General features: G+C 34.9%; 1 long non-coding RNA gene across 1 annotated transcript in view; it reads right to left on the bottom strand.

The window, feature by feature from the left end:
- LOC141378377 (uncharacterized) overlaps positions 1–22993 on the bottom strand; it is a 28908-nt gene extending 5915 nt beyond the window's left edge. The window contains exons 1-2 of the long non-coding RNA XR_015478711.1: positions 22945–22993; positions 706–800 (exon numbers count right to left, since the gene is read on the bottom strand). This is a non-coding gene — a long non-coding RNA (uncharacterized LOC141378377). The remainder of the gene's footprint in view (positions 1–705; positions 801–22944) is intronic.
- Positions 22994–24490: the final 1497 nt, after the last annotated feature.

Here is a 24490-nt window from a genome sequence, read left to right as displayed (position 1 = left end):
ATTATAAAAATATTTTTAAAAATAAAAAAATATATTAATGATGAACTTATAAAAGTTTATTAAATCTTATGTCAAATAAGTAAAATATATGTGTAAATATAAGTTCTATTTATGTTATTCAAGAGTCAAATACAGCCGAATGTTTGGTTGAATACAAAGTTTTGTAAAAGTACCTTTAAAAGTAATTCTGCAGTATCCTAATGTTTGCTTTTATATAAAACTCATTTTCTGCAAACAGAATTGATAACAAAGGTTCAAAAAACAAAAATAATGCTAATTTAAAAATCTACATTACACTGTGCTCATTGTCTCAACCTCATCTGTGAAACAGGATTTCAATGTATATGCAAATGCTCATATCATTTTATTTCTGTTCTTTGTTTTTTTAGCCTTAAGCTTAGAATACGACTTGTACTCATATCTTCCTGTCCTGGATTTGTCACTTATGCAACTTGGTTTGGGAAAGCTAATGCCAAAAACAAATATCAACGTAAAGTTGACTAGAATATTAATCTACACCCCTATCTACTTCATAACCAATGTAATGTTTACAGGAATCACTGATTTTTAGACGTCAATGATCACTAACAGGATCTGAATGTGTGGTGCTTTAGATGGTGAAGAGATGGCTTTGTTTGAAGACATTGAAAGCCCCCAAGATACCCATCAGTAGACCACGTGGCCTTGAAATGCGTCTGACAGTACCCAAGCTCTCTATTAGCAGTCCAAGCGCCTGTCATCACAAACAAGAAAAGCTCTCCTCTGCATTGTTATCCACAGCACTGTTGACTCTCTGCACACTGCAAAACAACACTTTTAATCAGTATATTTGTATTGTTTTCCAGTAAAATAAACATTTTAAAATGACACATTTTGAGCAGAACAGATGCGTAGGAGGAGATGAATATACAAATACTGTTTAAAGTTTTGGATCAGTACAGTAAAAAAAAGAAAAACAATATTAAGTCTATTAATACTATGCCTAAGGCTGCATTCATTTGAACAGAAATACACATGATATTGTCCAATATTATTAGTTAAAATATTTTTTATAGAGCTTTAAAGCGACTTAAAATACAAATCAGAAAACATTACAATATGCTAATTTGATGATCAACAAGGTTATTGTAAGTTTTTTATTAAAGGTTTTATAAATTGAATTAATTTTCAGCAAATTCTAAAAAAAAATGCTTAAGTAGATTCTTTCCTGTTTCTGAATTTAAGCCTAAACATCAGCTTTTTCCCCAAGTTTGTACTTTAAAGTGCCATTTTATTTTAGTATTATTAAGTAGAATATGTATGACTCACTCACCAGCAAAATATAAAAGCACGCATAAGTTAAAAACCAAGCATCAGAATGGGAAATAAAGGTGATTTAAGTGACTTTCAACGTGGCATGATTGTTGGTGGCATATGGGCTGGTCTAAGTATTTCATAAACTGCTGATCTACTGGGATGTTCATGCACAACCATCTCTAAGGTTTACAGAGAATGGTCCGAAAGGAAGAAAATATTCAGTGAGGCAATTCTGTGGGTGCAAATGCCTTGTTGATGCCAGTGGTCAGAGGAGAATGGCCAGAGCTGATTCAAAAGGCAACAGTAACTCATATAACCACTTGTTACAGCTGAAGTATGCAGAAAAGCATCTCTGAACGCAAAACACGTCGAACCCTGAGGCGGATGGGCTACAGCAGCAGAAGACCACACCAGGTGGTCTTCTGGTGCAATTTTCTTTAATTGCATCAGAAAATGATGCAATTAAAATTACATAAATGAGAACAAAAAAATTGTAAATCATCTAAAATATATGATGTTGTTAAACATGTTTGATGTTTTAATGCAATTAAAATGACAAATGAGAATAAGAAAATTATAAATCATCTAAAATATAAGATGTTATTAAAACATTTGATGTCAGGATTCTTTGACAAATATACTGTAAAGTTTCAATACTGTAAACTATAATATTACAATTTAAACTAACTGCTTTCTATTTTAATAGATTTTGTAAGATGCTGCACAACACTGTAAACCAAAGTAAAAAAAATTCTACCTAAAACATTTGAATTGTGATGCAAGTGCAGTTACGGGTGCTAAAATATAGTGCCATATCTATTAGTGTACATCTACATGCAATTTAACTATTAATTACATTGCATTAGCGCACTTGCTGCACTCAAGTATACATGCTAACATGAAATAGAGTAGTAAGATACAACAGCTCGTGACAATTCATTACACCTGACCTTACCGGATAACACCAACAGACTGCATGCTTAATGACAAAAGCTGTCTCACTGACTCAACTCCTGCGCAATGTGTCAGTGATTGATTCGTTTAATTAGCACATCGGACACTGTCACTGAGAGTTGTGGTGCTTCTGCTTTATGATGCAAGCCTATGCATTATGGAAAAAACATTAAGTTGCAGATTCTCACCTAAAGGGATAGTTCACCGAGGACCGAAAATTGTCATCATTTATAGGTTCTAAAATTGTTAACATAAAGGGAGATATCTTAAATGGGGCTGGAAACTGGTAACCATTGATTTCCATAGTATTTGTTTTTCTTACTATGGAAGTCAATGGTTACAGGTTTCCAGCTTTCTTCAAGATTTCTTCCTTTACTGTTTAAAAAGAAAGAAAAATATATAGGTTTAAAACTTGATGGTGAGTAAATTTTAATTTAAATCACTTTGAAAGGGGCAGTAGGTGATTATTTGTTGTGCTGGTTGACAGTCTCTTCACATTCCAATAGTGATGATTAAAGTAAATGATCTAAATGTATGAGGTAACTCAAACTGTCTGCCAACAAATTTAAATGTGTATTTCTGCGCAGCCTCTTTACGCAGATAGATACAGCATTTGCGGATATACATGAAGCATGGCCACCTACAGCTGACAGAGAGAGAGACATCAGGCAAACTCTGCATCAACCTGAAAGTCTTCTTTCTGAAAGACCAGCACGGCCTTGTATTCATGAAAAGAAAGATTGTTTTTAAAAGAGCTTCTGCTAAAGATCAGAATCAAAACTTTTCTAAATCCTGCAGCAAAATCTTAATTACTTTTGAATGCTGGAGGGAAATTATGCTATGAGGTTCCAGCTTCAATTAGGTGAAGTGTTATATTTATATTTACAAACGTTCCTTTTTTAAACCGTGACATGTAGTTAATCTAGTAGACGGCCCAACACTGGATCTAGCGTTATATAGGGTTGTCTATTGTCAACAGATCATCTATTTAGTGTGCGTTTATGACTTAGGAGGCATGGCTTTGGACAGCAGGGAAGAGATGTTGATTTCTAAGCTATTATGCTAACGCTAGCATTCTGGCAAATCACCTACTGCAACTTTAACGCTTAAGATAAAAGCTTAAGAACTTGCAGTGAATTTCTGAGAAAAGTACAGAGTAAAAAATATCATATCATAAAAAAATAGTACTGTACGGTCTGTAGAGTGTAGTTGACTGTACAACCAACTGAAAATCATTAAAGGACCATGAAACCCCCTCGTTTCAGCAGGGTGTTTTCACACCTCTACTTTGGAAAAAGTCAAAAAAGTGGGCGTGTCCAGCTCTGTTTAGAGGGGAGTGTCGGAGGAACTAAAGTGGGAGGGTGTGGGAGTGTCTATTTGGGCACGCGCGAGTTTCAGTCAAAATACACACAGGAGAAAGTGATGGTGTTTAACTTACATGGACATCCGTAGTCGAATTATTTGCCAAATTATTAAATGATGGACTTTAACTGCAGTTTGGCTCTTTCATTCAGGGAATTCATTCATGCCCCTCGTGACAAACGAGATATTTGATTCGAGGATCTGCTCTAAGCGTGTATTTTTCATGCAATGTTTGATACCGCACGGCGAATGAGAGAAAAAAAAAACTCTGCATTTTCCGGAAACTTGGATGCATAGATCAAACGAAAATAGATATTCTGTCTTCATTTAATACAACCTTTGCAAACCGGCTTGAGTTTGATTTTGTTGCTGAGCAGAAAAGATGATATTTTGATCAAAGTTGAAAACCAATAGTCATTGACTTCCATAGTATTTATTTTTCTACACTGTTAACAATTTTCTTAGGAATCTAAAGAAGGGGTGAGCAATTGGTTTTTCTAAGGGGCCACAGAAGACTTTGGGGCAGTTTTAGAGGGCCAGACCATTTATTAATTTTTATATTCAGTGAGAGAATTTTAGCCTGCGTTGGTCTGAACAAGTGCACTGAAGGCAGGTTAAATGTGAGGTGAATATGGGATTAAATGATCATCAATGTATACATTTACATGGACACCAATAATCGTATTTTAATACAATTAAGACGATACTCTGATTAAGAGTCTACCATGTAAACAGCGATTTCAAATGAATTTAATCCAAGTAAGGTCATCATCGAACTAAACAGAAATTAAATCAAGACGTGGAGTATGCCGATAATAGTCGCATTATTGAAGTGCAGTTCATACATTTAAACACCACAATCAAACATTTACTGTCGTGTAGAGTTTTCACCGCATTTTGTGACAGGACAGTCTATACAGTTTGACACTATTGTCTGCAGCTACCGAGTCCTACAGAGGAACACAGACACAGTTTTTGTTTCCCATACGGTGTGCGGTATCACATTCCATTAAAACAACACTCTTCCAGCAGCACTCTGATCCAATATCTCGCTTGTCATAGGGGCATGCATGAAATGTTCCTGAATGAAAGTGAAAGTGGCCAACTGCAGTTTCACCAGCATGGACCATCCCACACTCTGAGCTAGACTTTATGAAGGGGATAATAAGAGGACAGTGGGATGAAGGGGAAGGGAAGGTAGGTTGGTAGGTTGATCAGGCGTTCTACGATGATGCCCATAGACTCCGAGTGGGGGTATGGTCTCTGTAATATTTTGGTTGAGTGATTGGACCCCCTGATTCAAGGGGCCGTAAAATGCCCTAGTCTGATCTAAAGTAACTTATTGGCAGCAGTTTGCCAGTAACTTACTGTAAATCAATTACATCAAAAAGACTGTATTTACATTTACAATTACCTACATTTATCTTTGTATTTATAGTATTGTATATATTTACTGTATAATGAAAATTATTTTCACAATGCAACTTTCAAAAATAAAGTAACATACTGCATAACAGGACAATACAGTTTATAGTACAGTTGTAATCTACAAAAACAAGTACTATGGGGGTCAGAGACTGTTTCCAACATTCTTCAAAACATCTTTTGTATTGAACAGCACAACCGAATTCAAGTGTATGGAACCACTTGAGGGTGATTAAATGATGAGTTAATTTTAATTTGAGCAAACTGAGACATCATTCTAGCATCCATTTTACACCATGTAAAGTACTTTCCATTAATCTCAGACAACGCAGAATCAAAATTAGATTGCTCATTGAAGCTTTTCTTCCAGGGGCGGTGACCAGGTCAATACTGCCCTCTATAGCTAAGGCATCGCTCCCACTGGACCTCCATCTCTGGCTCATCTGTTAATGTGAACACTCGAATATGTGTTCCACAAGTCAAGGTTCACTGTCTGACAAAAACGCAGTTAAAAGGGGGAGTTTATCAGGCTGGGCTCAGGACTATTAATGAGGAAAGGAAAAGCAGGTGGTCTCTTTATCTCTGATAGAGGTCAAACCTAGCAGAGAAAAATGGCAGGAGGATTAGATATGGGGATTAGACGGTCTAGTAATTGCAACTCATGGAAGGAAAAAAATATATATGTAAAATCCCAGTTAATCAATATAAGAGGTGCAAATAAGTGACTTTGGACAGCATGTGATATATATTGAGAAAACCGTTCAATAGTAATTGCTGAGAAGAAATGACTGCAAATTAAAGCGCTAAAAGAAGGACTGATTTATAATGGCACTTTCTTCTACAGAGGCAATATACACTCACCGGCCACTTTATTAGGTACAACTGTCCAACTGCTCGTTAATGCAAATTTCTAAATAGCCAATCACATGGCAGCAACCTAACGCATGTAGATATGGTCAAGGCACTCTACTGCAGTTCAAACTGAGCTTCAGAATGGGGAAGAAAGATGATTTAAGGGACTTTGAACATGGCATGATTGTTGGTGCCAGACGGGCTGATCTGAGTATTTCAGAAACTGCTGTTATACTGGGATTTTCACACACAACCATCTCTAGTGTTTACAGAAAATGGTCCGAAAAAGAGAAAATATCTTGTTGAGGTCAGAGGAGAATGTTTGAGCTCATAGAAAGGCAACAGTAACTCAAATAACCAATTGTTACAGCCAAGGTATGCAGAAAAGCATCTCTGTATGCACAATACATCAAACCTTGGGGTGTATGGGCTACAGCAGCAGAAAACCTCATCAGGTGCCACTCCTGTCAGATAAGAACAAGAAACTGTCTGAGACTATAATTTCGCACAGGCTCACTAAAATTGGACAGTAGAAGATTGGAAAAACGTTGCCTGGTCTGATGAGTCTCAATTTCTGCTGTAAAATTTGGCATCAACAACATGAAAGCATTGATCTATCCTGCCTTGAATAGATATGTATTTAACAAATCTGCAGCAACTGCGTGATGCTATCATGTCAATATGGAGCAAAATCTCTGAGGAATATTTCCAGTACCTTGTTTAATCTATGCCACAAAGGGCCAGGCCTAGACATTACATTATTGGTTTCAGTTTGACAGTTGTGCGTTTTACTCTTCTCATTCAAATTATTTATTTGTCGGTTCTTCGCCTCTATCTTCTTTGAGAAATAGTTAAACTAATTAATTGAAGTTAAAAATAAATTAACAGGAGGGTTAACAGGAGACATTTAAAAGTTTTATATTTTTTCTGCTTTTAAAAGAACATCAAAAACAAAACAATGACTTCTAGTATTTTTTCTATTTATAGACTTATAGATACCAGTTTCCAACAACACACAAAATAAAATAAGCTTGAGAAAATTTCCAAATTTGAGTGAGTGAATGATCCCTTTAAAATAACAATATGACAATATAATTAAATGATCAATAATTCTTTTTAATAGACAGTACAACCAAAAATATATTTTTATTTAATTTTACTGATGCTAAACTTAAAGAGTATAACATTACAAATATGTAGAAATATTCTAATTTTATTCTATTCATTCATTCATTTTCCTTCGGGTTAGTCTCTATTTCAGAGGTCGCCACAGCGGAATTAAGTGCCATCTATTCCAGCATATGTTTTACGCAGCACACACACAACCCAATATTGGAGAACACCCATACACACTTAATTTAGATTAGCCAATTGACTTATAATGCATGTCCTTGGACTGTGGGAGAAACCAGAGCACCCGCAAGGAAACTCAAAGAAACACGCACAAACACAAGGAGAACGTGCAATCTCCACACAGAAATGCCGACAGGTGCTACCACTGGTGCCACTTTAATTTCTGTTATTATGTTATATTTAATATGTATTCTATTCATATTATGCAAAATGCACACAGCATTATCACACTATTCCTTACATTAATCTATTAAAAGAGTGATAAAGAAATGTAAATCATCCACACAAAAAAAAAAAGTGACAAACTCATGCTCACAATTTAGCTTGCTGTTGAGCAGTTTTATAAACGGCAGCAGGAACGCTGAAGAAGATGACACAAGCTCAAGGTTAACCCAGATAAGGTGTGACGGCTTCAGCAGTGTTTTAATATTGTCTGCCACGCCGTTCCCGCCGCCAGATTTATGGTGCGAATAGAAATCCAGCTTTTCCCCGGGGCTATCACTCTTAGAGTTTTTATTTTTTGTAGATTGTCATTCCATTGTAAATCTCAATGAATTAATGCTTCTACCACAGACAAATCGGACCAATATGAAAAATGTCCATTTATTATGGGGAAATAGAAGAGGATGCCTTTGGCATATGGAAACCAGCTGAACGGATGTCTGGGGTGTTTTCAACTCCCGAACGAATCCATCATCCATCATCTGAAGACTCGGAGTCTTGCGTGAGGTGGTAAAGGACTCTAGTAATAATTCTAGTTAATCACTGTCAGTGAATGGCAGAAATATTAACTATTCATTACCCCTCTTCACACCTCCGAAATGAAGTATTGATGTATCTTAAAACAAAAACAGTGCTGCAGGACATGATCTGGCTGACGGCAGAGCAGTTGAGCTCCATTCTGGAAGCACGTCTTCTGGCCTCGTCACGGCATGCGTCTCGCGCACAGAAATACAGCGGCTGATGAAAATGCAATGGATGTATTATTTATGCAACTTCTCACAGTAGCACAAGAGCCGTCGAGATTGAAAATGCATGTTGTCAGCTGCTGGCTTCCCTAGGTTGAAATCAATAGAGAGAAGCACTAACCTGCCACCAGCTCTGATGACTGATTGAATTCAGAGAGGCTGTGAAGCTTAACGCACTTCAGAAAGGAAACTGCAGTCTATTGGAGGCATGCAGCGGAATAATATTCCAATTCTGGTGTGGATGGTTTTCCTTCCCAGAGTGCACCGCTCTTACCCTTCACTGCTCAGGGACGGCTATCGATGAATAGTCATCGGGATTCTGAAGCAGGGCCCACTTCAGCGCAGGCACCCGTCGCAATCTCCGTCTTGTCCCCGGAGCACTTTACTTGCTCAATTCTGTACGTGAGCGAGCAATCACGCAAAAAGCTAATTAAATTACCTCAAGCTGCTGTACCGTTACCTCCAGAAAGTCCATTGCATTTATAATGTATACGCCAGTGCATATATGCAAACATGAAACCATCAAGGGTGGAAAAATGCATTTTAATATGGCTCTGCCTCTGATATGCACTGCCCTTTGCAGATTTGTTGATAATGCACTACATGGAAACTCTATTCAGAAAAGAAATGGTCTATAGAGCTATAGCATTTTTCTTGTAAATGACTAATAAAACACTTCATTAGTGTCTCTGTTTAAACATGCACTGACTGATTATATAGTGTGCATGCACTGAAGTCTTTTGGAGACAAAAGAACTTAAACAAAACAAGTGAAATTGAATTGTCAGCATGCCTAGTCTGACAGCGTTTAGGATAGCAAAGTGTTGTCGGTTCTATGCTACCCAACTCGCTCTGACCTGGGATCTAGGTTATAATAGTGACTTTTAATTTTTAAATTCAGTTAGTTTTAATTAGTTTTTAGAAGCAGTATTACTAGTTTTTATGAATTTCTTTATTTTGAAATTGCTTAGTTTTAGTTTAGTTTTTATTAGTTTCTGTATTTTGTTTTGGGATATTTGTTAGGTGCAAGATTCAAAATCATCAGAATAAATATTGTATAGTAAAAACTCAACCATATATTTTTTGAAACATGTATTCTGAGGACACATGACCACTATCATCTACCATCACCATCTATCCATCCTCAAATTTAAATACAACAGCCCACAAGATAACAGCCTAAGTAAAATATGTGCAAGGCTGCTTCTGAGGTTGGACAAACATAGTAGTGATGGGAAGTTCAGATCTTTACCGCAAACCAAATCTTTTGTGACAATCTTTCCATGTTAGGATTCAGCATACTAAAATGATGTAGTCAGCAATCATAATCTCAGTCAGTTAAAACCACCATGATCTGAAAAAAATCTTACAGTTATGTTTTGCAATCCAACTAAAACATGATTCACTTATTTAAATTCCGTTACCATTTTCTGTTATGAAATAAACTTCAGTTTTTTTCGACAGACCCTCTCATTTAAGCCATCGCTTCTCCCGCGCTGCAGTTGTTCAAGTTTAATTCAGTCACAGCAGGTGGGGGTATTAGGCATGTTAAAAAAAGTAAGTAGTTTGTGGATAAGAGTGCCTAGTGGAGACGGAAATTGTTTTAAATGATTCAATTTGGTGAATTAGTCCAACCAGTTCACTTAGAAGATCCGGTTAAAAAGATTTGTTCGCGATCACTATACAGAAATAAAACCTATTATAGATTTACTTCAAAATTATAAGATTTAAAAATGTTTACAGTAAGATTATATTTTAAATATATTTACAAAGACGATAAGGAAAGACATTTTTGCTACAATTTTTGTTTGTTTCAGTAACTTTTGTATGTACACGATACAGTTTCAGTTGCTTCTAGTATTTTTAAAAATTCTCTCTTTTATTATTATTTAGTTAACAAAAATTATTTAAAATTTTAGTTTTTATTTTTCCGTTCGTCTTTGTTAACTATAATAACCTAGGCTGGGATCCAATCAGCTATTCTTTCTATGGGAGTCAGTTGCTCTAACAAGAAGGTTAAAGACCATGGCCTCTAGCGTCTGTCGGTAGAGCACCTGTTGCTAGCCTCTGCTAAATAGGCACATTAAATTTGACTGTTTTGAATCCTGCAATTTTGAAGGCATTTCTTTAGCATGTAGACATGCTTCGTTTGACCATTTTAAAGCACCAATTTTGAAACGTTGCAATTTTAAACAATTTTGCTTCTTTTTGTACTTGCAGAGAAGCACAGTTTGACTGTTTCAAGGCTGCTCTTTTGATGTTTCATGTAGACATGCTCAGTTTGACCCATTTTAACTCCGCTTTTAAAGGTTTCTTTAGTATGTGTACACCTTTGACCATTTTAAAGGCAATTTTGAATAATTTGGAGTAGTCTGTTTGACCATTTTATACTGTAAGCTGACCATTTTTTATGGATTTCTTTAGTACAGTAAGTGTAGAGACGCTCAGTTTGGCTCTTAGTGATGTACCAATTTTTAATTTTTTTGAGCATGTGTAGACATTTGACCAAGAGGCAATTTTGAACAAGTTTCTTCAGTACAAGTAGATATCCATAATTTGAGTCTATTAAAGTGAATTAGTTTCTTTAGTAGCCCATGTGTAGACACATACAGTTTAAAAAAAAATTACGACAGCCTTTTTTAATGGGTTTCTTTACTATATGTAGACATGCAGATTTTAGGAGTTCAAGTCCTCATGAAATAAAAACAGAAAATTGACTGTTAGGGTGCTTTCACACCTTGCCACCTTCTCGACTGGTTTGTGTTCACACAGTCTTTTTTTCCTTCTGAATCCCGGTTTGCTTCCGTCATTAAGCTGCTGTTTTGTGTACAGCTGTTGCTAGGTGATGGCCACAAAAGCAAAAGTACCAAAATGGAGACATACGCATATCATGGTCACTCTGCTTTAACTGAATGTTTTGCTTTCGTTACTAAAACCAAATTACACAGAGCCACTTATATCTATCTGCTGCAAAGAATATTAAAAACATTCAAAACATCATGCGATGTCTGCATAAGTCTTTTTTGGTGGAGACAAGCAGACATTATTACTGTTTGCACTGGGTCAGTCCTCCCCAAGGTGATACACAGACAAACACAAATTAATTTTATGAAAACTAAAGTTTGCTGTTCAGTTGGTAGTTTACTTCCATTATCAGAAGAGAGTTCATGCGAACCGTACCCCAGACCACCTCTTTTAGGCAGACTCGGGTATGGTTCGTGGGTGCGCACCCGAGTTCAGAAGATATCGTTTACACTAGCTAAACATACCGTACTCTGATGTCAAAAAAACCTGGGAGAGGACCAAAAGTGCTAGTGTGAAAGCACCCTTAAATCACAATGCTCTTCTTGAGGTCAGGTTAATCAAAATTATGAATTCTGACAACCAAATTTCAGTTCGGCCATAATCACATTGCATACAATCTCTCGCCAGGAGACACAAAAAAAACATTGTATTTTTTATGCTAGAGTTAGTAGTGATAGTATGTTCTAAACTCTTTGCACATTGTCTCCTCTAGATAGCATCCATTGTCGCTGTAGCTTGTACAAGTTTTGCCCTACTCCGTTTATGCAGTTTTTTGACTACCTTTTGAATCAATGCCCCCAAGGTACAGTTGCCTCCATGTGGATAAACCAATTACACACCACAAATAATTCATTTTAATTAAATAAATAATTCATTTTAAAATGTTTAAGCATGCATGGTTACAAAAAAAAATTAAAAAAAATACATGCAAGCGCTTTTTTGATGACAAACTAAAGTACATTAGTACATTAGTAGTCAGAGAGTTGGAGATATATATATCTCCTAATATGTCAACACATGCTTTTTTGGTCATTAAACCATGCTAACCTATTCTAGTACAGTAAATAAATATAATATATAATTACTTTTAAAAATAGTATCATCCTTGGCAACCCTAACACATATCTTGTTTACTTTAAGAGCAAATTGTGACAGACGACACATGTATGTAAACAAACATAATATACTAGCTGTACTAAAGATAAATTTGCTGAATAATGCCAGGCAGTGTTAGTGAAAACAGTCATTGCCAAAGCCAACAAAACTGGCTGTTTTCAAGCATCACCAAAAATAAAAAGAATGGGGGAAAAAAGTAAAGAATTTTGATATCATGAGAAATGAGCATGGATTTAATGCCATTTGACTTTCAGAACAAAGTCACTCTTTGTGATTATTCACCTGGTTATAGATTCTTGGTACATATTAAAACAATTCTGCTTCAGGCATAATCGTGCATGCAAAACCATAGCATCCAGAGCTTAGGCCCAAATCAAATATCCAGTAGATGTCTCTGATGAGCTTTTGTTGCCTCTGGAAACATGGTCACGTATATAATGATGCATAACCCAAATGCCCTGAATTTTAGCATTGATCTTGTTGTCATGTGCTGTCATCATTAAACATGCATGTTGAAGTGGTAAGAAGAGTGAGTGACACTGCCTGAATCTCTCGGGCATTTTTAAAGAGCTAGTACATGACTAGAGTGACTGAAAATGCATTTGATCTGTTGTCAGTTGTGATGGCATAAAGGCAATGTTGATCATGGATTCATTTCATGGCTAGATACACCTTTTGAAAAGGTTATATGTACAGAATGTCAATATAACTTTAGTCTCAAATTAAATACTACAGTTTAGTATTTGTACTCAAGTGATATTCAAAGTGAATGATTTAAAAGTACTTCAAATTAGGGATGTGAGTATTATGGAATGGAATTTTGAAACCTGCATGAATGAAAATCATTTTCACTACATTGTTATTTGCACTTATTTGCAACAATCATATAGTCCTGTTTTGTGTTGTCATGTTGTCACTTGTGTTGTCATGATACTGGAATTTCCAACTTTAGTACGATACCTTGAAAAATATCAATGCTTAATACCATTTTAGATACCATGGGGAACAAATTCGCAAAATTAGAAGTACCCAAATAAAGTAAAAAGGACCGAAAATAACTAAATGCTTATACAAGGTAGTCAGTACATCCTTAAGTCCAAAGTCAATAAATTACAAAAGAAAAAATATATTATTCTCTAAATAATTCTATTTTCTGATTATTACAAGTGTTAAAATATTATTATTATTATTATTATTATTATTATTATTATTATTATTATTATTATTATTATTATTATTAAAGTATTCATCTCCCTGCTGGTGAAAAGAAAGTAGTAATGATGCTAACCAAAAGAAAAATTGTATCATTTTAAATATTTCAGAATTGATATATATCAATATCGATATTTGACAACTCTAAACATTTATTATTTGTTTAAAGGGTTAGTTCTCCCAAAAATTTAAATTGTTATTATTTACTCACCCTCATGTCGTTTCAATTCACTGAGACCTTTGTTCATCTTCAGAAAACAAATGAATACATTTTAGATTTAATCTGAGAGCTCCCTCATCCTTCATAGACAGTGACAATCCTGAGAAGTTTAAAGTCCAAACATTTCATGCGAGTTCAGTGGCTCAATTGTAATGATATGAAGCTTCAAGAACACTTTTATGCCCCAAAATAAAGTTAAAAACAACTTTGTTTGCCAATGTTTTCTGTATAAAATAAGGGGATGCGTTTATTATAAGGCAATACACCACTTGTTTTTATTCACAGCTGACTGTAATAGCAATTCATCGTATTGCCTGTAATAAACGCGCACCTGACGTCATGACAAAATTATTGTTCATAGTTTATACGAGTTGTATTTGTTGAGTTGCATTTACAAGTTATTTTGAGCTTTGTATGATAACAGTTGAACTACTGAAGACACATGAAAAATTCTGACAATTGTTCGGTTTCTTTTATAGACTTTTCAAAAAAATTAACAAAGGTCTCAGGGGATTGGAACAACATGAGGGTGTAATTAATAACAGGACTTACATTTTAGGGTGTACTACCTCTTTGAGGCAATGTTGCAGGATGGGGTTAGCAACTGACTGTTTGCACAGTTCATGACAAATCAAGCTAAAACTGGAAAGAAGAAATGTTTAAATATCACAAATACCTACTTCAATTGTTGAGTTTGTATTTGGCTTTAAAATAACAACACCATCAGTTCTTCGCCTCAGAGAAAACATCTAGGTACAGCTCTATCTCATCACAAAGTTTGACTTTGCTTTAAGATGAATGCCTTCGGAAGCTGAAAAATTGCTCTTTCTAAAATTAAACGTAGCATGACGAGACCACCAGCTGTGAATGAAGTAACTGATAACAGCAAGCTTGTTCTACGATGCTCGGAAACTATTGCAGTGGGTGGAGACACTGCAATCCCTAAAGCTTTTAACAAATAACTCAAATGCCTTTTGTCACCACGTCTCGCACTAAAATGAATGACACACTGGAGGACTATTAAATGCTCTACACTCTCATTTTTCACACTTCAGCATGGCCTTTACTCGGTTTAATATTTTACTTCTTTTCTGAAAACTTTGTTCCAATCTTTTCCAGACATATTTAGCCACTAATATCAGATGTACAACCTTTAAAGGGGTGGTCCAGAGTGTATTTTTAAGCTTTGGTTGGGTTTATGGGGTTCAAATCAATGTGTGCCTCTGCTTTATTTGTTAAAAAAAATAATAATAAATAAATATATAAATATTGTCATATTTCCTAGTTCCTCTGAAAGACCCACCCTCAAGAGGCTCTGATTGGTCAGCTTATATAATGTGCTGTGATTTTTGTGGATCGGCTCCATGCCACCAAGAAGCATCACGCCTCTACTAGCACACACTTTGCCGTTGTGTAAATACTGTCAGTCAGTGTAGCTGTTAGCCATATCAGTTTGAGCCTAAATCGGATAGAAAATGAAGAGGACACAGCTGAACCTCATGCCAACTCTCTAAAATAAAATATGAGTGTCTGTCTGTCTATCTTTTGCGGATTTGTCATTTGAGATGTATAACGCAGGGAAAGCGGCCTTATAGAGACACTGCAGAGTTGCTGAAGATAGTGGGGGTTTACAGGGCTTTTATGGATAGATATGAATTTGTAGCTTAGCAGTGGGCTTTTTCTTCTATTATGGAATTCAAGGGTTAGAGTCAACAGACTGGTCATCAATACTCTTCCAAGATAATTATTTAGCTCACACTGTCACATCCGCTCCTTTACAAATGCACAAAACGCTGAAATTATTAAAAGACACGCGCATTATTTACAAAACCACACTAACTACAGACTCAGGAACATGGAATTTAGGAATAACATCCTGGGATGACATTTCAATAACGCAACAAGACTGAACTAAACACAGGGGTATAAATACACAGAACATAAATGCACTGAAAACAAACAGGGGGGTTGACACAGGTGGAACTAATTAACATTTACACTTGGCGGGAAAACAGAACAAAAGAATCACATGACAAACAGAAAGCACATGGAGCATGGCACATGTGGAAGATCACGTGACTTAAACACTGCAACTACATACACAACAAAAACACACCATAACACATACAGGTTTAGTATAACTTGAGAGAGGGGTTTTGCTGTGCACAATATACGTTCTAAATGTTAAGCCTAAGTGAATTACCAGTGTGTGAGAAATGTGCTTAATAAATATTTACATGTATATGATAATAATAAACAATATTAATTAACTTATCTAAGTCACATTGCATTTGCATTGAATATTTCAGTCCTGTTTTTAACAATATACCACAAGCCATAAATATTTTGAAAGGGTAAGTCACAGTGTACAAGGCATAGAGCTCTAAAACTGCTCCTCCTTGCAGTCAAAACACTATTTTGGGACTGAGGAAAAAAAAATGGCAAAACAACTTTAGGTGTTATCGGCTTAAATTTACAAGCAAATTTTCCCATATAGCAGAAGGGAATACATTTAACATGCACTTGAAATGGATGTTGCCCATGAGGTTAGCGTTTCAGTCTCGCTCTTTCGTTTACTTTGAACATTACAAATGGAAAGTGGCTGGTTCCTGCTCTGGTCCGCGTAGAGAACAAGCACTCTCCGGCTAGAGCACTTGTTTACAAGCATCCAAGGTCTTATGACCTTCACAAGGCACATCAATCAAACAAAAATCATCAAGAAATGGAAAGAAAAACCTCCATTCGTCCCTTTAGCACACATTCAAACTGTACCAGCAAACTGTGCCGCTTCTGTAAGCAAACATAGCTTGTTTTATTGATCCCATTTCTATTTTTAGGAACACATTTCCCAATGATCAACATTCATGCTTCTTTTTCTTAACCAATCCAGTCAGCATGCTTTCAAATTAGACATTTTGGATGTGTTTATCTTTGTGCTCAGAATAATTCAGCAGGCATGAACTGAGCAGCAACTCCCTTAGCGAACCACGACACACAATCTGCTTCAATACTGACCCAAAAAAATGACATCAGGAGGCCTGACAGACAATCCATTATTCAAGTCACAATGCAATTTGATGGATTTAAGGACAGAGGACAAATACTCAATCTCTTATTCCAGTTAGTAACACAGCTGACATTCACCGACGCCATGTCAACAGCAGGGCCGCTAGGCTTGTTACAATGTCAAGTATTGCTTGGTAAACAATTACGACTGCAGACATTGATTCATGTCTGTACTCCAAGTAGTGCTGCATGATATTTGAAAAATCGGACATTGCGATATATATATATGAGCAATATCACACAAGTAGCAGTATGATATGGCTGTATGTCATCACCTGTGGTAGACGTGCCTTAGTGTCCCACAAGTGACAATATACACCCATATCGCACTGCTACGAGTGTGATATTGTGTTTATACAACATTCCGACGGCATAATTGTGTATATAAAAAAAAAAATCAAACACAGAGAGTCTCGAAAATCCTTTTGTAAGAGGAACTACTTTCTTCCGCTACTCACGCACATTCACATATGCAGCTAATGTCAAAACAGAAGAAAACGTTGCTACTTCACAAACATCACTTTAGAACTAGTATTTCAGGGTTTCTGCAGGTTTCATCTAGTCAAATTTAAGAATTTTTAATACCCTTTTAAGGTCATTATAAATTTAATTTAGGACTTATACATGGCTAAACACTAAGGATTTTATTATATAGCAGAACATATATATATGTTTCTTAGCCAAAAGTTATTTCTTGTCAAAACTAAAAAAAATTTATACACTTTTTTCAACATATGCTTCATATTTTTTAAAGAGAAGATTGACCTCGCTAAAATCATATGTATTAAAGAAAATTACATGAATAATCAATAATAGAGTATTTGTTGGCTTTTAGTAAAAATGAATTGAGTCCTTTTCAAACTCCTATTCAAACTAATCTGTTTCTGTTATAAAAGCTTAAGTTTCATGCCTACTTATAAACATTATGTCCACTCCCCCTTACTTCTGTACATAGCTTTTGTATAAATGGAAATATGTTGCTCTGTTATTATCTTAAGTAATTGTATAACTAATTGTAGTTTAGGGATTTTAATTTGTTGAATTTGCTGTATTTCTTTAAAATAAAAAAAAACTTTAGAAAAAACAAAAGAAGATTTACTGAGATGGATTGTTGGAGGTTGGACAGATCTCGGCCGATTGGGTAGCTTTACTTGTAAAGAGGAAATTTAAGATTTGATTAAAGTTATTAAAGACCTACAGCACAATATTTGTGAATTTAAGTATTTTAAGGCCTAAAATATTCTTTTGAAAATATAAAAATTTAAGACTTTTTAAGACCCCCCAGACATCCTGTATTTAAATGATTCTCTAGCGTAATATCTAAAGTGAAGACAAAACAGGTGGTTTTGCTGACATTTTAAGATTATAAAGATGAACGACATGAAATGCCATCAGTCTAGAGACATTTCACTAGTATTTCTCTGTTGCAATTGTTAGATCAATTATTAACTAAGAAAAAAACAAAGCAAAGTAAACATTACCAGAAACACTACCAGACTATGATATAAATACAGCACTACAACATACAAAAAAGAGAGAGCCACTTAGAAAGTAACTTACCTGTTTTATAATGATTTTATCAGCTGCCCTGACTAGCTATTTGTGAAAAATCTCTTGAATATCTCAAATATCTTGAATTTAGATTGATTGGGTTGATTTTGTAAGTGTGTGAATCATGTATAAAAATAATAAACAAATTTCAAGCAAGAATAAATACAATAAAGCAAAAAAAAAGTAAACGAAACAGAGCTTTATGTTTTCAGGAGAGTCAAACAGTATTCAGGTACAGAAATTAAATAATGAAATGAAAAATAACACTGAAGTCTTCATTGTATTGATAATTTTGTAGCATTTTTCTTCATAATTGTTACAAATGTTGTAAATTTTTGTACCCGAATGCTTTAAACTCTTGAAATGCCTTATAAATGATAAAGTTTCACTCTGTTATAGTTATATTTTGCACTGGCTTCACAAATGTCATATTTTCTCAATTGTTGTGCTGATCAACAATAAACCCTCAACACTGCAAATCCAGCAATTGACTGTTAATATCGATGCTAAAACAATACAATGCAGCCCATATTTCGATATTTCCATCCTAATCAACCAATCGTTCCCCTTATGAGAAATAGCATAAAATACAAGTGGACTAAAGCTACTTTGGTAGCTTGGGACTGAACAGAGTTACAGTTACAGCTTCCTGAGACATCATTAAAGCAATCTTCTTCAAAGCCTTAGGGAATTTACCGGCAAGCATTGCTTAATGAGTTTTAATAAACACTAGATGGCTTGACACACTGCACTGTACCTTCAAATTATTCTCTTCGATTGCCTTTTTGAACTTTCCTGATTCTCTTCTGTCCCCTAGAATACGAATGATCCGATATCTAACTCTGTAGCATGAAAGATATTCATTCCTAAAGCCTAGTGAGTGTCCCCAGTATTTCTATAGCAATGTAGCCTCTGACCGGAGAGCTTTTTAGAGATTAAATCGTGATTTCTGTGATTGTCAGGCACTTGATTGCAGCCTGATATAACGCTGGTACATTTCTCCGGCTTGGAGCACTAAAGTGATTTTGGCTATGTACTGCAAAACCCCTGGATCAATCTTTGGAGGCTCTGAGAAATATATAATTTACTTCATCTCCTTTTAGATCTGTATAAAAATCCATAAGGGATGCTGTTTGGAAAGATAGAGGTGTCACAGTGATCAACTAGCTTTCCAGTAGTTGTTGATTAGTGAGATTGCATCAAGGTAGCATGTCAAATGAAAAATACGCTGTTGCACTGCATTCTCTAGCATACAGTGCCTGTGTAAATCAGGATCTCTGAGAACTCAATTTCCTGCAACATGATTACCTGTTGTGTGTCATAATAAAGCCACGGATAACTGTAGTCTTCTCGTAATCACTTTTTGCTTGTTTGTAGACGTGAGACATTTAGACTTTAGTTTTATTAGGTAAATAACTCAAACTGAATGGTTTGTGATGCAGTCAACTAAAGAAAAACATTTCCAGAGAAATGCATTTAAGCTCTGCTCTTACATTTGAAAACGAATAAAAATATGCTGTGAATGTAATTTGTTACTTTAATCATATAAAATATTACTACTATTATGGTTATTAGGTTAGCCATAGTGTTGTTTCAATTACTGAAATACTTCAGTAAGCTATAGTCAAATATTTTACATTTTTATCAACCAGTTTTTCTTTTAATTATATAAAGTGTTGATGGAATCAGATTTCCGCCTTCCAATCCGTCCCAGCATGGATCAACGTTTATCCTTTTTCTCATTACTTTATTTATATGATTATTTGAATCAGTATTTAATCTTGAAATGATTTTGACTAATGAATAAAGTTAACACATTGCTTAATATTATATAAGAATGTTCAGTGCATTTGCAGTCTCTTTGTCTATCTATTTTAACTCTATCCTCGAGTGGAACTTAAGGACTGGATGATTGACAGCAACTGTTTTCCTATTTGTATAATTATGTGTTACTGCTGTCTAAAGTGATTTTAATATTATTGTTATTATGTGTATATTCAGTTTTAAGCGATTTTTCCTATTTACTCAAGATAGACTTTCTGTAGTAAAAATATATCAGTCTGAATGCTCTTCATACCAGTTTTCAACTACTTTAATAAGACAGATGAGTGTACGAAGAAACAACAGGGGTTATAACTTATTATAACTGTCTCTTGCATGTGTATATGGTATTGATTTGTGATTGTAATCAGACCGGTGTTACGGTTTAACTGGTGACCGTGTTAACTGGTGTCCTTTTCCAGATGTAAGCTATTCACGTTTGCAGATTGGCAGATTCGTCACTTTTTCACAGCAACAAAACATGTCCATACCAAATAAAGATTCTTATTACTTGGTGTCAGTGTCATTGTGTGCATTATTGATTTTAATATCTGTGTAGCAGAACAGTATATAACCAAAATAAATCTAAAAATATAATTAGAATTTACATGTCTTCAACAGGATTCGAACCCGTGTAGTGAAAAGGTTTAGCGTTCGTGGGAATCAACTTATCTAACTGAGCTACTCGGAACTTCAAACGAAGCAGTCTGTTTTAATATCTTTGTCAATTAAAACGTGCCTTGTTGTGGTTGTGGACCCGTGTTAACATGTTTCCATCGATGTTAACATGTTTACATGTTGTTTAGTTACATTTACTCGCGTTAACGTGTTTCTACAAACTCTCCCGCTGATAGAATAGCTCTCTGTGACTAAACGATGCTTCATCAGTTGCTCAAACCATGTTTTTTCTTAGTTCTAGACTCATGTCTACCTGTGCCTTTGGAGTCGTGTTAACTCGTGACCCATGCTCATACATGTAACGTAAATAAAGATTTTATCCAAAAAATGAATACAATGACGATATCATTATGCAACATATTATGTCTAATATATATAATATGTATTTCATATATAATATTATGCAACAGAATATTAATTGAAAATCGCAACATTTCAATGTATTATCTTGGTCACATCTGTATCAAGGCACATATGAACATGATTTGGCTACATGCGATAAAATTACTAAAGGCTGCTAAACCTACAGCAGTCTTTGATAGCTCAGTTAAATAGAATTGCTTTCTTGCGTCTCTTTTGTTAGTAGGTTCGAATCCACATACGAGTTTTGTTTATGTAGCCTGATTTTTTTTATTCTCTTTAAAATAAAATGGGGGGAAGACTGCGATTTATAACGTATGCTTATTTAGCGGAACATCTTAGTCATTTAGAGCTATTCTGAGAAATTATCAGCTCTTGTAACTTTGTAGACACAGGATAACACGACTCCATGGGACTATTATATTCTGATTGCATAATATTTTAATATTCTGTTGCATAATATTATATATGAAATATATATTATATATATTAGACATAATATGTTGCATAATGATATCGTCATTGTATTCATTTTTTGGATAAAATCTTTATTTACGTTACATGTATGAGCATGGGTCACGAGTTAACACGACTCCAAAGGCACAGGTAGACATGAGTCTAGAACTAAGAAAAAACATGGTTTGAGCAACTGATGAAGCATCGTTTAGTCACAGAGAGCTATTCTATCAGCGGGAGAGTTTGTAGAAACACGTTAACGCGAGTACATGTAACTAAACAACATGTAAACATGTTAACATCGATGGAAACATGTTAACACGGGTCCACAACCACAGCAAGGCATGTTTTAATTGACAAAGATATTAAAACAGACTGCTTCGTTTGAAGTTCCGAGTAGCTCAGTTAGATAAGTTGATTCCCACGAACGCTAAACCTTTTCACTATACGGGTTCGAATCCTGTTAAAGACATGTCAATTCTAATTATTTTTTTATTTACTTTGGTTATATACTGTTCTGCTACACAGATATTAAAATCAATAATGCACACAATGACACTGACACCAAGTAATAAGAATCTTTATTTGGTATGGACATGTTTTGTTGCTGTGAAAAAAGTGACGAATCTGCCAATCTGCAAACGTGAATAGCTTACATCTGGAAAGGGACACCAGTTAACACGGTCACCAGTTAAACCGTAACACCGGCCTAGGAACTCATTACGAGTGTTGAAGCTGGCTTCTGCTGATGAAACTGCAAACTATCTTTAGTAAACTTTATTTATTTGAATCTCTGGTTCTTCTTTATCTGACAGAATATTCTGTCAGAATATTCTGAATATTATCAGTCATTCTTTGGGTTACAATTGTAAAATATGCCTACAGTGTACATATCATGATACAGTATACCTATTTCTTTTTTTATGTAACTTGTTCCAAACGTTTGAACAAATTATGGACCGATTTATTGGCAGTTAAATAAAAAAAAACTTTCAATCCTCTAAAAAACTGGCTGACAAAATTAAATTGTAGGACCTGCAAATTGTGAAAGTTTACAAACATGCCAGACTGTTTTTACTTGGTAATGACACCAAAATTAAAATAAATCAGCATTTCTAGTAAACTAAAAACAGGCCTGCTCACTCCTTGTTTTATGCGTGCTTTGGAAATTTCTCAACATGCTACTGCTAAAAATACAGCCATTTTTAGTAGCCTACCCTGTTTCGAAATTTCCATAAAGCACCAACCAGTTCACTGATACATAAAAAAGAAACCTATTTGCTAAAGTACACCTACAGTAACAGCTGTATTTAAAAAACAAGCTCGCTTAATTAACGCGACACAATCAATCTCCAAACCAAACACATCCAATCAGTAGGCCTATTTCATTCCATTTACCTCTCTCTAGCAAGCCCAGCAGGAAAAAAATACGTAAACTTGGCAAACTTACCTTGTGTTGTTCATAGCTTTCGTGATGCTTCCAAAACGGTTTTCTCTGTTCTTAACTTGAGTCGTTCATGTAGTTTGATTATTTACAAGGCGGAGCTACCAGACGCGACGACGCACTGCCACCTAAACTAGTCAGTTCAACTACTAGTTTAATTTTGCTGCAGCTTTTCTCACAAATTGCTGCAATATATTTGTGTTGTTTCGTGAGATATTTTACAGTGAAAATATGCATAGATAATTTGTATTGTAAATTGTGTAATACTATTAATAACCAGTGTTGGGGAAACTTACTTAGAATGCATTAAAGTTACTCGCCGAAAAAGTAACTCGTTGCGTTACTTAACAACTTTTTGTGGTGGTAACTTAAGTAATATATATGTGCTGTTGCGTTACCTACCTTCCCTTACCTTTGCTGAGGCTTGATATCGTTTAGAACGTGCAGCTTTTTTCCCCTCTTTTTTATATATAAAAGCTCTGCAATTTACAACACATTGTATAATCTACACCTTCATTTATTTACCGTTAAACATAAACAAATATGATATAGGATAATGATATCTTCTGAAACGTCCTGACCCCAGAACTATATAGGTGCTGTATAGACAGATAATTAAAGTTCAAAGCAATGTGTTTTTGAAGTCTTATTTAAGTAAAATCACTGTCCATTGAGAAAGTCCCTTTTGCCTTTTCTTTAATGCATTCATAATGAATGCATTCTCTTATTGAGTTTATCATTCAAAGTGACAACGTTAATATTAATTCAGAAATGTATTTTTAAAAGATAAAAAAATAAACTCGCATTAAAACTAAAAAACAAAATAATAAAAATATTATTACTTAATTTTATAAACTAATTTATTACTTTACTCCATACTTAGAAATGTAATATTATTATGTAAGTTGTGTTATTTAATGGGCTCTTAATATAAAGGGAATAGTATTTGATATAGGGAATAGTTTAGCCTCTCTCTTATGTTGAACACAAATGGAGATAGTTTGTACAATGTTGGAAACTGGTAACTTTTTACTATGAATGTCCATGTCTTCTGATTTCCAACATTCAACAAAATGTATATGTGCATTTTATATACATGCTATTTTTCGAATACATATTTACCTACTCTGAGATGAAACCGAGTCATTTTTAGTTCTTGTTCTTTATTCTTAATATGGGTCATTATAAGCCTGATCATGTACTGTATCAAGTAATAATATTTACAAAAATAAAATAAAAATAAAAATTACAACACACATTTTTGGAGAATTCTAGTCCAGATTGCAGGTGGTGAAACCAAATTTTTGATCAGAGTGAGTTTGCTGTAAGTGAAAGTCAAAGTCAGCTTTATTGTTAATGCGGTCACATTTACCTGCACAGACATACAGAAAACTCAAATTGCATTACTCTCAGACCCTGAGTGCATAAAGAGAACACAAAAACACTACAAGATGTCCTGTCCAATAAAGGTGAAAACCCCTAAAAAACAAGTATAATAAAATAAAATCAGACCATACATTTGATTTGTATCAAACCTGCCCTTTGGCTTATT

The sequence above is a fragment of the Danio rerio genome, chromosome 2, assembly GCF_052040795.2.
Source record: "Danio rerio strain M-AB ecotype USA chromosome 2, GRCz13ab, whole genome shotgun sequence".
Classification (NCBI taxonomy): domain Eukaryota; kingdom Metazoa; phylum Chordata; class Actinopteri; order Cypriniformes; family Danionidae; genus Danio; species Danio rerio.
This window is presented reverse-complemented; position numbering and strand designations above follow the sequence as displayed.